The sequence below is a fragment of the Lepisosteus oculatus genome, chromosome 4 (genome assembly GCF_040954835.1).
Source record: "Lepisosteus oculatus isolate fLepOcu1 chromosome 4, fLepOcu1.hap2, whole genome shotgun sequence".
In the NCBI taxonomy this organism is placed as follows: domain Eukaryota; kingdom Metazoa; phylum Chordata; class Actinopteri; order Semionotiformes; family Lepisosteidae; genus Lepisosteus; species Lepisosteus oculatus.
The window spans coordinates 13468995-13482162 of NC_090699.1; the positions used below are offsets into that span (position 1 = coordinate 13468995).

General features: G+C 48.3%; 1 protein-coding gene across 1 annotated transcript in view; it reads right to left on the reverse strand.

Annotated features, from left to right (window-relative positions):
• The window catches only part of LOC138238381 (cadherin-24), a 49433-nt gene extending 36265 nt beyond the window's left edge, over positions 1–13168 (reverse strand). Inside the window, exon 1 of the mRNA XM_069188750.1 lies at positions 12678–13168. The gene's annotated coding sequence lies outside the window, so the exon portion shown is untranslated. The remainder of the gene's footprint in view (positions 1–12677) is intronic.

The following is a 13168-nucleotide window of genomic DNA, read 5'->3' on the forward strand; positions in this document are numbered from 1 at the left end:
CCTCCTGTCTGGCATTTACTGCTCAACAGACACCTTCAATAGCAGCACACTCTCATGCACACTGACCAGCTGCCTGTCTGTGTCCAGTGTCAATGTCCAGGCTGCGGTCACTGCTCCTGTCCTCTCCGGACACTCAGGTCTGTCTGTGTCCAGTGTCTGTCTCCAGGCTGTGGTCACTGCTCGTGTCCTCTCTGGACAGTCAGGTCTGTTTGTGTCCAGTTTCTGTGTCCAGGCTGTGGTCACTTAGCCTGTCCTCTCTGGACAGCCAGGTCTGTCTGTGTCCAGGCTGTGGTCACTGAGCCTGTCCTCTCTGGACAGCCAGGTCTGTCTGTGTCCAGGCTGTGGTCACTGAGCCTGTCCTCTCTGGACAGCCAGGTCTGTCTGTGTCCAGGCTGTGGTCACTGAGCCTGTCCTCTCTGGACAGCCAGGTCTGTCTGTGTCCAGGCTGTGGTCACTGAGCCTGTCCTCTCTGGACAGCCAGGTCTGTCTGTGTCCAGGCTGTGGTCACTGAGCCTGTCCTCTCTGGACAGCCAGGTCTGTCTGTGTCCAGGCTGTGGTCACTGAGCCTGTCCTCTCTGGACAGTCAGGTCTGTCTGTGTCCAGGCTGTGGTCACTCTTTGAAACTCTGGTTTCTCTCAACAGTTGCCTGCTCCTGCGTCTCTCAGTCTCTGTTCGAGATTGACATGAACAACGCATCCCTGCCTGACGAGCTGAACCATTTCTATGCCCGCTTTGATGCTCTGAACACGGGCAATGCTGAGAAGACCCCAAGTGTGCAGGGCGAGTTCGTTCTGAAACTCTCAGAGCAGGACGTGCAGAAGACTCTGAGCAGGGTGAAAATCCGTAAGGCTGCAGGGCCTGATGGGATACCACCTCGCGTCCTGAGGACATGTGCAGCCCAGCTGACCACAGTGTTTACGGACATCTTTAACTCCTCCCTGTCACAGTCCATGGTCTCCACCTGCTTTAAAAAAAACACTATTGTTCCAACCCCCAAAAAGGCAAAAGTGACATGCCTGAATGATTACCGCCCAGTAGCATTAACATCTGTGGTGATGAAATGCCTGGAGAAGCTGGTGTTGTCACACATCAACTCCTCCATCACAGAGTCCCTGGACCCCCTGCAGTTCGCCTACCAGAACAACAGATCAGTGGATGATGCTGTCTCCCTGGCTCTGCATACAGCCTTGGAACACCTGGACACTAAGAACTCGTATGTGAGAATGCTGTTTGTGGACTACAGTTCAGCATTCAATTCCATCATACCCAGACAACTGGTGACAAAGCTCAGGGGACTAGGTCTGTGCAACTCTGTCTGCAACTGGCTGCTGGACTTTCTTATCGAGAGACCACAGGTGGTGTGGATAGGCAATAAAACATCAACACCACTCACCCAGAGCACTGGAACCCCACAAGGCTGCTGTCTGAGTCCAAGGTTGTACTCCCTGTTCACTCACGACTGCACAGCAAGACACAGCAACAACCACATCATTAAGTTTGCAGATGACACCGCTATAATAGGACTGATCAGTGATGATGACGAGTCCACTTACAGGGATGAAGTTGTACAGCTGCTTAGGTGGTGTCATAGCAATAACCTGGACTTGAACATAAAGAAAACGAAAGAGCTAATAGTGGACTTTCGGAGACACAGGCCACACACTCACAGCCCACTCAGTATTGATGGAACGGAAGTGGAAACAGTCACCAGCTTTAGGTTTTTGGGAATTCACATCTCTCAAGATCTAACCTGGACTGTGAACACTGACTCCATCATGAAGAAGGCTCAGCAGCGCCTTTATTTCTTGAGGTGCCTCAAGCGATGGGGGATGCCAATACATGTGTTGGTGAACTTCTACCGCTGCACTATCGAGAGCGTCCTCACCAACGGGATCACCGTGTGGTGTGGCAACACCTCTTCGCGAGAGAGGAAGGCACTGCAGAGAATGGTCAATATGGCCCAGAAGATCACCTGTGGCCCAGAATATGGCCCAGAAGATCACCGAGATTAAACAGCTCTATGAGGACCGTTGCCGTGGTAGAATTCTGGCCATCACAGAGGACAGTCACCACCCCGGGCATGAGCTCTTCACCCCACTGCCCTCAGGCAAGAGATATAAGAGCATACGGACACTGACCACCAGATTCTTCAACAGCTTCTATCCACAAGCAGTGAGACTTGCGAACACATTTAGCCATCCCCCTCGGACCACACCCACACCATCACCATCTACCTCTTTATGATTTCTTCTCTATTGCACATCTCCAGTCATTGTTTACACGTCTGTATTGTTTACATTCAAACGGTCTACATGTTTACTTGCACATTGTCTATTGTTTGTTTGTTCATTGTCTTGATGCACTGTTTGCACTTTGTTTTGTTTTTTACACTTGTTTTACAATCGAGAGACTTTCTGTAAGTGAGAATTCCATTGTACCAGTACCGGTTACATATGGCAATAAAGTTCAAGTTCAAGTTCAAGTTCTCTTCCTCCTCTATCAGTGTCTCGATGTCTCCCTCCTGACTGACAGGTGGGGAAAGTAAGTGTCACATATCTCTAGTGATCAGCTGCCTCATTAAGACTGAAACTTTTATTTAATCAAGATCAATACATTTCTGCACGTCTGAGCTCAAGAGTCTGGCCTTCTCTTCCTTTCGAGCCCATATTTGAATACTGATCTGCCACCACTGGCCAGTTCTGGCTCCACTCCTCTGGTTAACGAGATTATAAAACACACACACACAGCCCTGAGCTCTGCTGTGAGCCAGTGAAACACACACACACACAGCCCTGAGCTCTGCTGTGAGCCAGTTAAACACACACACACACAGCCCTGAGCTCTGCTGTGAGCCAGTGAAACACACACACACACAGCCCTGAGCTCTGCTGTGAGCCAGTTAAACACACACACACACAGCCCTGAGCTCTGCTGTGAGCCAGTGAAACACACACACACAGCTGAGCTCTGCTGTGAGCCAGTGAAACACACACAGACACACAGCCCTGAGCTCTGCTGTGAGCCAGCAGTGAAACACACACACACACAGCCCTGAGCTCTGCTGTGAGCCAGTGAAACACACACAGACACAGCCCTGAGCTCTGCTGTGAGCCAGTGAAACACACACACACAGCCCTGAGCTCTGCTGTGAGCCAGTGAAACACACACACACACAGCCCTGAACTCTGCTGCGAGCCAGTGAAACACACACAGACACACAGCCCTGAGCTCTGCTGTGACCCAGCAGTGAAACACACACACACACACAGCCCTGAGCTCTACTGTGAGCCAGTGAAACACACATACACACACACACAGCCCTGAGCTCTGCTGTGAGCCAGTGAAACACACACAGACACAGCCCTGAGCTCTGCTGTGAGCCAGTGAAACACACATACACACACACACACAGCCCTGAGCTCTGCTGTGAGCCAGTGAAACACACATACACACACACAGCCCTGAGCTCTGCTGTGAGCCAGTGAAACACACATACACACACACACACAGCCCTGAGCTCTGCTGTGAGCCAGTGAAACACACATACACACACACACAGCCCTGAGCTCTGCTGTGAGCCAGTGAAACACACATACACACACACACACAGCCCTGAGCTCTGCTGTGAGCCAGTGAAACACACACACACACAGCCCTGAGCTCTGCTGTGAGCCAGTGAAACACACACACACACACAGCCCTGAGCTCTACTGTGAGCCAGTGAAACACACACACACACACAGCCCTGAACTCTGCTAGTCACACATCAGTGAATATTAGCTGGGAGTCATAACTGTAGGAACCCAATTAGGTGTTTCAGAGCTGATACAGTATGTCCAGCCAGACCTCTGAAGTCTCCATCAGTATCACATTTATGGAAAAACTGAACACAAACTCCACCCCAGTCACCTGTAGTAGGAAAGTGAGAACGATCATCATCAAACCTGGAGAAGAACTTAAATTCTGTCCGTCTCTCCAAAACCTGCGAATTAATCACCATCTATATCACAAACTGAGATCAGACAGAAAGCATTGCTGATCAAGAGCTTCATGATAAAACAATCATCATTATCATAAAGCCATCAGCATAACAGTTAAACAGAAATTCTGCCCAGCTCAACCAATCACCTACACAGATAGTACGTCTTCATCACCTTCATTAACATAATTAACCAAAGAGGAAAACGATCAGGGCCAAGTGTTGGAGGATACACTGTCCAGTCAGTGTGTCTGTATGAACCCCTCTCTCTCAGTGCAGTGTTAATGTACTGGAGTGTCCAGTCAGTCAGTGTGTCTGTATGAACCCCTCTCTCTCAGTGCAGTGTTAATGTACTGGAGTGTCCAGTCAGTCAGTGTGTCTGTATGAACCCCTCTCTCTCAGTGCAGTGTTAATGTACTGGAGTGTCCAGTCAGTCAGTGTGTCTGTATGAACCCCTCTCTCTCAGTGCACTGTTAATGTACTGGAGTGTCCATTCAGTCAGTGTGTCTGTATGAACCCCTCTCTCTCAGTGCAGTGTTAATGTACTGGAGTGTCCAGTCAGTGTGTCTGTATGAACCCCTCTCTCTCAGTGCAGTGTTAATGTACTGGAGTGTCCAGTCAGTGTGTCTGTATGAACCCCTCTCTCTCAGTGCAGTGTTAATGTACTGGAGTGTCCAGTCAGTCAGTGTGTCTGTATGAACCCCTCTCTCTCAGTGCAGTGTTAATGTACTGGAGTGTCCAGTCAGTGTGTCTGTATGAACCCCTCTCTCTCAGTGCAGTGTTAATGTACTGGAGTGTCCAGTCAATCAGTGTGTCTGTATGAACCCCTCTCTCTCAGTGCAGTGTTAATGTACTGGAGTGTTCAGTTAGTCAGTGTGTCTGTATGAACCCCTCTCTCTCAGTGCAGTGTTAATGTACTGGAGTGTCCAGTCAGTCAGTGTGTCTGTATGAACCCCTCTCTCTCAGTGCGGTGTTAATGTACTGGAGTGTCCAGTCAGTCAGTGTGTCTGTATGAACCCCTCTCTCTCAGTGTAGTGTTAATGTACTGGAGTGTCCAGTCAGTCAGTGTGTCTGTATGAACCCCTCTCTCTCAGTGCAGTGTTAATGTACTGGAGTGTCCAGTCAGTCAGTGTGTCTGTATGAACCCCTCTCTCTCAGTGCAGTATTAATGTACTGTAGTGTCCAGTCAGTCAGTGTGTCTGTATGAACCCCTCTCTCTCAGTGCTGTGTTAATGTACTGGAGTGTCCATTCAGTCAGTGTGTCTGTATGAACCCCTCTCTCTCAGTGCAGTGTTAATGTACTGGAGTGTCCAGTCAGTCAGTGTGTCTGTATGAACCCCTCTCTCTCAGTGCAGTGTTAATGTACTGGAGTGTCCAGTCAGTCAGTGTGTCTGTATGAACCCCTCTCTCTCAGTGCAGTGTTAATGTACTGGAGTGTCCAGTCAGTGTGTCTGTATGAACCCCTCTCTCTCAGTGCAGTGTTAATGTACTGGAGTGTCCAGTCAGTGTGTCTGTATGAACCCCTCTCTCTCAGTGCAGTGTTAATGGACTGGAGTGTCCAGTCAGTCAGTGTGTCTGTATGAACCCCTCTCTCTCAGTGCAGTGTTAATGTACTGGAGTGTCCAGTCAGTCAGTGTGTCTGTATGAACCCCTCTCTCTCAGTGCACTGTTAATGTACTGGAGTGTCCAGTCAGTCAGTGTGTCTGTATGAACCCCTCTCTCTCAGTGCAGTGTTAATGTACTGGAGTGTCCAGTCAGTGTGTCTGTATGAACCCCTCTCTCTCAGTGCAGTGTTAATGTACTGGAGTGTCCAGTCAGTGTGTCTGTATGAACCCCTCTCTCTCAGTGCAGTGTTAATGTACTGGAGTGTTCAGTTAGTCAGTGTGTCTGTATGAACCCCTCTCTCTCAGTGCAGTGTTAATGTACTGGAGTGTCCAGTCAGTCAGTGTGTCTGTATGAACCCCTCTCTCTCAGTGCGGTGTTAATGTACTGGAGTGTCCAGTCAGTGTGTCTGTATGAACCCCTCTCTCTCAGTGTAGTGTTAATGTACTGGAGTGTCCAGTCAGTCAGTGTGTCTGTATGAACCCCTCTCTCTCAGTGCAGTGTTAATGTACTGGAGTGTCCAGTCAGTCAGTGTGTCTGTATGAACCCCTCTCTCTCAGTGCAGTATTAATGTACTGTAGTGTCCAGTCAGTCAGTGTGTCTGTATGAACCCCTCTCTCTCAGTGCTGTGTTAATGTACTGGAGTGTCCATTCAGTCAGTGTGTCTGTATGAACCCCTCTCTCTCAGTGCAGTGTTAATGTACTGGAGTGTACAGTCAGTCAGTGTGTCTGTATGAACCCCTCTCTCTCAGTGCAGTGTTAATGTACTGGAGTGTCCAGTCAGTCAGTGTGTCTGTATGAACCCCTCTCTCTCAGTGCAGTGTTAATGTACTGGAGTGTCCAGTCAGTGTGTCTGTATGAACCCCTCTCTCTCAGTGCAGTGTTAATGTACTGGAGTGTCCAGTCAGTGTGTCTGTATGAACCCCTCTCTCTCAGTGCAGTGTTAATGTACTGGAGTGTCCAGTCAGTCAGTGTGTCTGTATGAACCCCTCTCTCTCAGTGCAGTGTTAATGTACTGGAGTGTCCAGTCAGTCAGTGTGTCTGTATGAACCCCTCTCTCTCAGTGCAGTGTTAATGTACTGGAGTGTCCAGTCAGTCAGTGTGTCTGTATGAACCCCTCTCTCTCAGTGCAGTGTTAATGTACTGGAGTGTCCAGTCAGTGTGTCTGTATGAACCCCTCTCTCTCAGTGCAGTGTTAATGTACTGGAGTGTCCAGTCAGTGTGTCTGTATGAACCCCTCTCTCTCAGTGCAGTGTTAATGTACTGGAGTGTCCAGTCAGTCAGTGTGTCTGTATGAACCCCTCTCTCTCAGTGCAGTGTTAATGTACTGGAGTGTCCAGTCAGTCAGTGTGTCTGTATGAACCCCTCTCTCTCAGTGCAGTGTTAATGTACTGGAGTGTCCAGTCAGTGTGTCTGTATGAACCCCTCTCTCTCAGTGCAGTGTTAATGTACTGGAGTGTCCAGTCAGTCAGTGTGTCTGTATGAACCCCTCTCTCTCAGTGCAGTGTTAATGTACTGGAGTGTCCAGTCAGTGTGTCTGTATGAACCCCTCTCTCTCAGTGCAGTGTTAATGTACTGGAGTGTCCAGTCAGTCAGTGTGTCTGTATGAACCCCTCTCTCTCAGTGCAGTGTTAATGTACTGGAGTGTCCAGTCAGTCAGTGTGTCTGTATGAACCCCTCTCTCTCAGTGCAGTGTTAATGTACTGGAGTGTCCAGTCAGTCAGTGTGTCTGTATGAACCCCTCTCTCTCAGTGCAGTGTTAATGTACTGGAGTGTCCAGTCAGTATGGTTGTATTAACCCTATGGTGTCCAGTCCTGTGCACTCTACTTCCTCCTTGTTGTCGTGCTTAGCGCTGTGTATGTTATCCGAGGGCGTCAGTGAGAGGCAGGAGGAGAAATGGAACAGCACTCTGTCTCCTCCCTGGGCTGAGAGCTTGAGGGAGATCAGAAAGGCAGAGGGAGGAGCTGAGTGGCGACAGAGATCTCTTGATTTATACAGTGGAGACATTTCAGTGTGAGACCATGAGAGGGAAACACTGAACACTGAGGGATGGAAACAAATGAACACAGAGGGACAGAGACAACCTTAACACTGAGGGACAGAGAGAGACTGAACATACAGGGACATAGAGAGGGAGGAGAGACAGACTGAACACAGTGGGACAGAGACAGACTGAACACAGAGGGACAGAGAGAGACAGAGAGAGGGTGGAGAGACAGACTGAACACAGTGGGACAGGGAGAGACTGAACACACAGGGACATACAGAGGGAGGAGAGACAGACTGAACACAGTGGGACAGGGAGAGACAGAGAGAGGGTGGAGAGACAGACTGAACACAGTGGGACAGGGAGAGACTGAACACACAGGGACATACAGAGGGAGGAGAGACAGACTGAACACAGTGTGACAGAGACAGACTGAACACAGTGGGACAGGGAGAGACTGAACACAGTGGGACAGAGGGAGACAGAGACAGGCGGGAGAGACAGACTGAAGTCATGATCAGACAGGTCCAGTGTCTGTCAGTCCAATCCACAGCAGTCCTGTTCTCAGTGTCCACAGTCAGGCGTGGGAGCACGGAGTACAGACACCCTGTGTCCACTGACGGCAGGACAAGACGTCACAGACCAGATCGCTGATATCACTGGTCAAGTGGAGGACAGGCAGCAGGACTGAGCACTTCAACACGGAACGAAACACAGAAGAAATCTGAAAATCCGAAAGTGAGCCTTCCCCAATTAATCATAATAAGAAAGCAATTAAAAAATAAATGAGTTTCTATGTTGTCTTTTGGAAAAATTGTAGTGGTGTTAAGACCCCCGCAGGTATTAAAAAGTTTCGTTAGTGAAATATGTGAAGCGAGAGTCTGTCCTAATTAGCTCTTATTATTCGTCTGTACTTTAATTAAACATTTAAAAGTCAAACTGAAATCAAGCTGTTCAAGTTTAATTGTTCATCTGACAGATTTCACTTTGTTTGAATTATTAAGGCTTGTATGAAAGTGTGTCGGAGTTAAATATTTAATTAAGAAAAAAATTAAGAATAATGAAATCAGCACTCACAATAACAAAGAAACATATACTGTAACAAATGTCTGACAAAGTCTGTGAACCCCTCTCTCTCAGTGTCCAGTCAGTCAGTGTGTCTGTATGAACCCCTCTCTCTCAGGGCAGTGTTAATGTACTGGAGTGTCCAGTCAGTCAGTGTGTCTGTATGAACCCCTCTCTCTCAGTGCAGTGTTAATGTACTGGAGTGTCCAGTCAGTCAGTGTGTCTGTATGAACCCCTCTCTCTCAGTGCAGTGTTAATGTACTGGAGTGTCCAGTCAGTCAGGGTGTCTGTATGAACCCCTCTCTCTCAGTGCAGTGTTAATGTACTGGAGTGTCCAGTCAGTCAGTGTGTCTGTATGAACCCCTCTCTCTCAGTGCAGTGTTAATGTACTGGAGTGTCCAGTCAGTCAGTGTGTCTGTATGAACCCCTCTCTCTCAGTGCAGTGTTAATGTACTGGAGTGTCCAGTCAGTCAGTGTGTCTGTATGAACCCCTCTCTCTCAGTGCAGTGTTAATGTACTGGAGTGTCCAGTCAGTGTGTCTGTATGAACCCCTCTCTCTCAGTGCAGTGTTAATGTACTGGAGTGTCCAGTCAGTCAGTGTGTCTGTATGAACCCCTCTCTCTCAGTGCAGTGTTAATGTACTGGAGTGTCCAGTCAGTCAGTGTGTCTGTATGAACCACTCTCTCTCAGTGCAGTGCTAATGTACTGCAGTGTTAATTCAGTGTGTTTTAATCTCTCTGCAAAATCTAATTCTCTGAAAAGTTTTACCCCTCTTTCAACAGTAAGAAAAGCAGACATTAATATTAAAGCTGACTACACTAATAATAGCTCAAATATTAACATTAATGAAATAGTAATGCTCTTACTCTGCAAAATTAATAATTTATTAAAACAGAACTGCTATTAAGATGGACTGAGAGACAGACTGAAGGATGGAGAGAAAACAGATCAGAGACATTTAACTGTAACTGACTGGACACTCCAGTACATTAACACTGCACTGAGAGAGAGGGGTTCATACAGACACACTGACTGACTGGACACTCCAGTACATTAACACTGCACTGAGAGAGAGGGGTTCATACAGACACACTGACTGACTGGACACTCCAGTACATTAACACTGCACTGAGAGAGAGGGGTTCATACAGACACACTGACTGACTGGACACTCCAGTACATTAACACTGCACTGAGAGAGAGGGGTTCATACAGACACACTGACTGACTGGACACTCCAGTACATTAACACTGCACTGAGAGAGAGGGGTTCATACAGACACACTGACTGGACACTCCAGTACATTAACACTGCACTGAGAGAGAGGGGTTCATACAGACACACTGACTGACTGGACACTCCAGTACATTAACACTGCACTGAGAGAGAGGGGTTCATACAGACACACTGACTGACTGGACACTCCAGTACATTAACACTGCACTGAGAGAGAGGGGTTCATACAGACACACTGACTGGACACTCCAGTACATTAACACTGCACTGAGAGAGAGGGGTTCATACAGACACACTGACTGGACACTCCAGTACATTAACACTGCACTGAGAGAGAGGGGTTCATACAGACACACTGACTGACTGGACACTCCAGTACATTAACACTGCACTGAGAGAGAGGGGTTCATACAGACACACTGACTGGACACTCCAGTACATTAACACTGCACTGAGAGAGAGGGGTTCATACAGACACACTGACTGACTGGACACTCCAGTACATTAACACTGCACTGAGAGAGAGGGGTTCATACAGACACACTGACTGACTGGACACTCCAGTACATTAACACTGCACTGAGAGAGAAGGAGAGAGACCTGGAACAGCGTTTTTCAATTTCCGTGATGTTATCGGGATGTGCAAAAGATGGTTGTGACAAAATGTGAAAATGGAAATCGTTGCTTCAATCTGTGTGCACTTTTTCCTGAACTGACTCAGAGATGAAAAGATAGTCCTAATTAATTTAAAACAGCCCTTTCTAAATTTTTTATACATAGAGTGAGTCCAATGATTTCTGAAAGTGCTGTAAAAGACAAAGGTTAATTCTTTAAAGAAACTCTCGTACCAGATTCCCTTCTAAAAGCCCACAAACAGTGTTTAAAGAGAGGTTCAAAAAGACACACTGACTGGATTTTTAATGACCACAGAGAGTCAGGACCTCAGTTTTACGACTCATCTGAAGGACGGCACCTGTTTACAGTCTAGTGTCCCCGTCTCTATACTGGGGGATTAGGACCCACATGGACCGCAGGGTGAGGGTGAGTGTATAACACACACAATCAGTATCAGTGAGTATAACACACACTCAGTAACAGAGTGTATAACACACACTCAGTCACAAGTGTATAACACACACAATCAGTATCAGTGAGTATAACACACACACTCAGTAACAGAGTGTATAACACACACAATCAGTATCAGTGAGTATAACACACACTCAGTAACAGAGTGTATAACACACACTCAGTCACAAGTGTATAACACACACAATCAGTATCAGTGAGTATAACACACACACTCAGTAACAGAGTGTATAACAGACACTCAGTCACAGTGTGTATAACACACACAATCAGTATCAGTGAGTATAACACACACACTTAGTCACAGGTGTATAACACACACAATCAGTATCAGTGAGTATAACACACACACTCAGTAACAGAGTGTAAATCACACACACACACTCAGTCACAGAGTGTATAACACACACACTCAGTCACAGAGTGTAAATCACACACACATGCAGTCACAGAGTGTATAACACACACAATCAGTATCAGTGAGTATAACACACACACTCAGTCACAGAGTGTATAACACACACACTCAGTCACAGAGTGTAAATCACACACACATGCAGTCACAGAGTGTATAACACACACAATCAGTATCAGTGAGTATAACACACACAGTAACATTGGCCAGCAGCCATATCATCCAGTAACTCTCACACTGTCAGCCCACTGGAGCTCAGCAGTGAGAGCCTGGCCAGTACCTGGATGGGAGACTCCTGGGAAAAACGAAGGTTGCTGCTGGGAGAGGTGTTAGTGGGGCCAGCAGGGGGCGCTCACCCTGCGGTCCATGTGGGTCCTAATCCTCCAGTATAGAGACGGGGACACTAGACTGTAAACAGGTGCCGTCCTTCGGATGAGACGTAAAACTGAGGTCCTGGCTCTCTGTGGTCATTAAAAATCCCGGGGTGTTTCTCGAAAAGAGTAGGGGTGTGACCCCAGTGTCCTGGCCAAATTTCCCATTGACCCTTACTAATCATGGCCTCCTAATAATCCCCGTCTCTGAACTGGCCTCATCACTGAGAGCTGGTGTGTGGGGAGTGTTCTGGCGCACTATGGCTGCTGACATATCATCTAGGTGGGGCTGCACACTGGTGGTGGAGGGGATCCCCATTACCTGTAAAGCGCTTTGAGTGGAGTGTCCAGAAAAGAGCTATATAAGTGTAAGCAATTAATTAATTGTGTATAACACACACTCAGTAACAGAGTGGATATCACACACACAGTAACAGAATGTATAACACACACACACACAGTAACAGAATGTATAACACACACACACTAAGTAACAGAGTGTATAACACATTCAGTCACAGAGTGTATAACACACACTCAGTCACAGTCTGTATATCACACACACACTCAGTCACAAGAGTGTATATCACACACACACTCAGTCACAGTCTGTATATCACACACACACTCAGTCACAGAGTGTATATCACACACACACTCAGTCAGAGTGTATAACACTCTCGGTGTGTATGTCAGTGCTCAGTATCCGCGCTCACACCTGATTAAAACGCCTTCCCTACCCCACTGACAAACACGCTGCCCGGCTCACGTTGCGTAACGTCTTGTGTTTTGCCGCACAAACCACACAACTGCCACACTCACACACACTCACACTCCGTGTGGAGAGCCCGGCTCTGCGGCGGCGCTGCGCGACCGGGTCACCGGAATGACACGGGAGAGCGGCCGGCGGCCGGCGCAGACCGGGACCTACCGGGGAGCGACGCGGCTCCTGGTCCCGCCGCCGAGCCCGGAGCTCCGGCCACCTGCTCCCGGCGATGCGACGCGACGAGACGCGGCTGTCCCGCAGGCAGAGGACGTGCGGATGAATCCGGAGTTTGTGCCTCTGTCTCCGGCTCGGCAGCAGACCGGAGAAACGCTGTTATTGGGGTACTGGATTCTCCACCCCCCCCTCCTCTCTCCAGCGCTCTCACCAATAACACGGGTCTGCTTTCAAATCTCTCCTCACGTCCTCTCTCTCTCTCTCTCTCGTTTCTCGCCTTGCCTCTCTCTCTCCTCTCCCCTCTCTCGGTTCGGCACTCCGTCTCCGTCAGCTCCAGCTCCACAGGGCAGCGACGCGAGAGGATCTCCACAGTGACTCGCCGAAGATGAGCTCCAGTCCTAAACTCACACGGCGGATCTGTGTGTCTGAGTGTGTGTCTCTCTCTGAGTGTGTCCGTGTGTCTCTGTGTGTCCGCCTGAGCG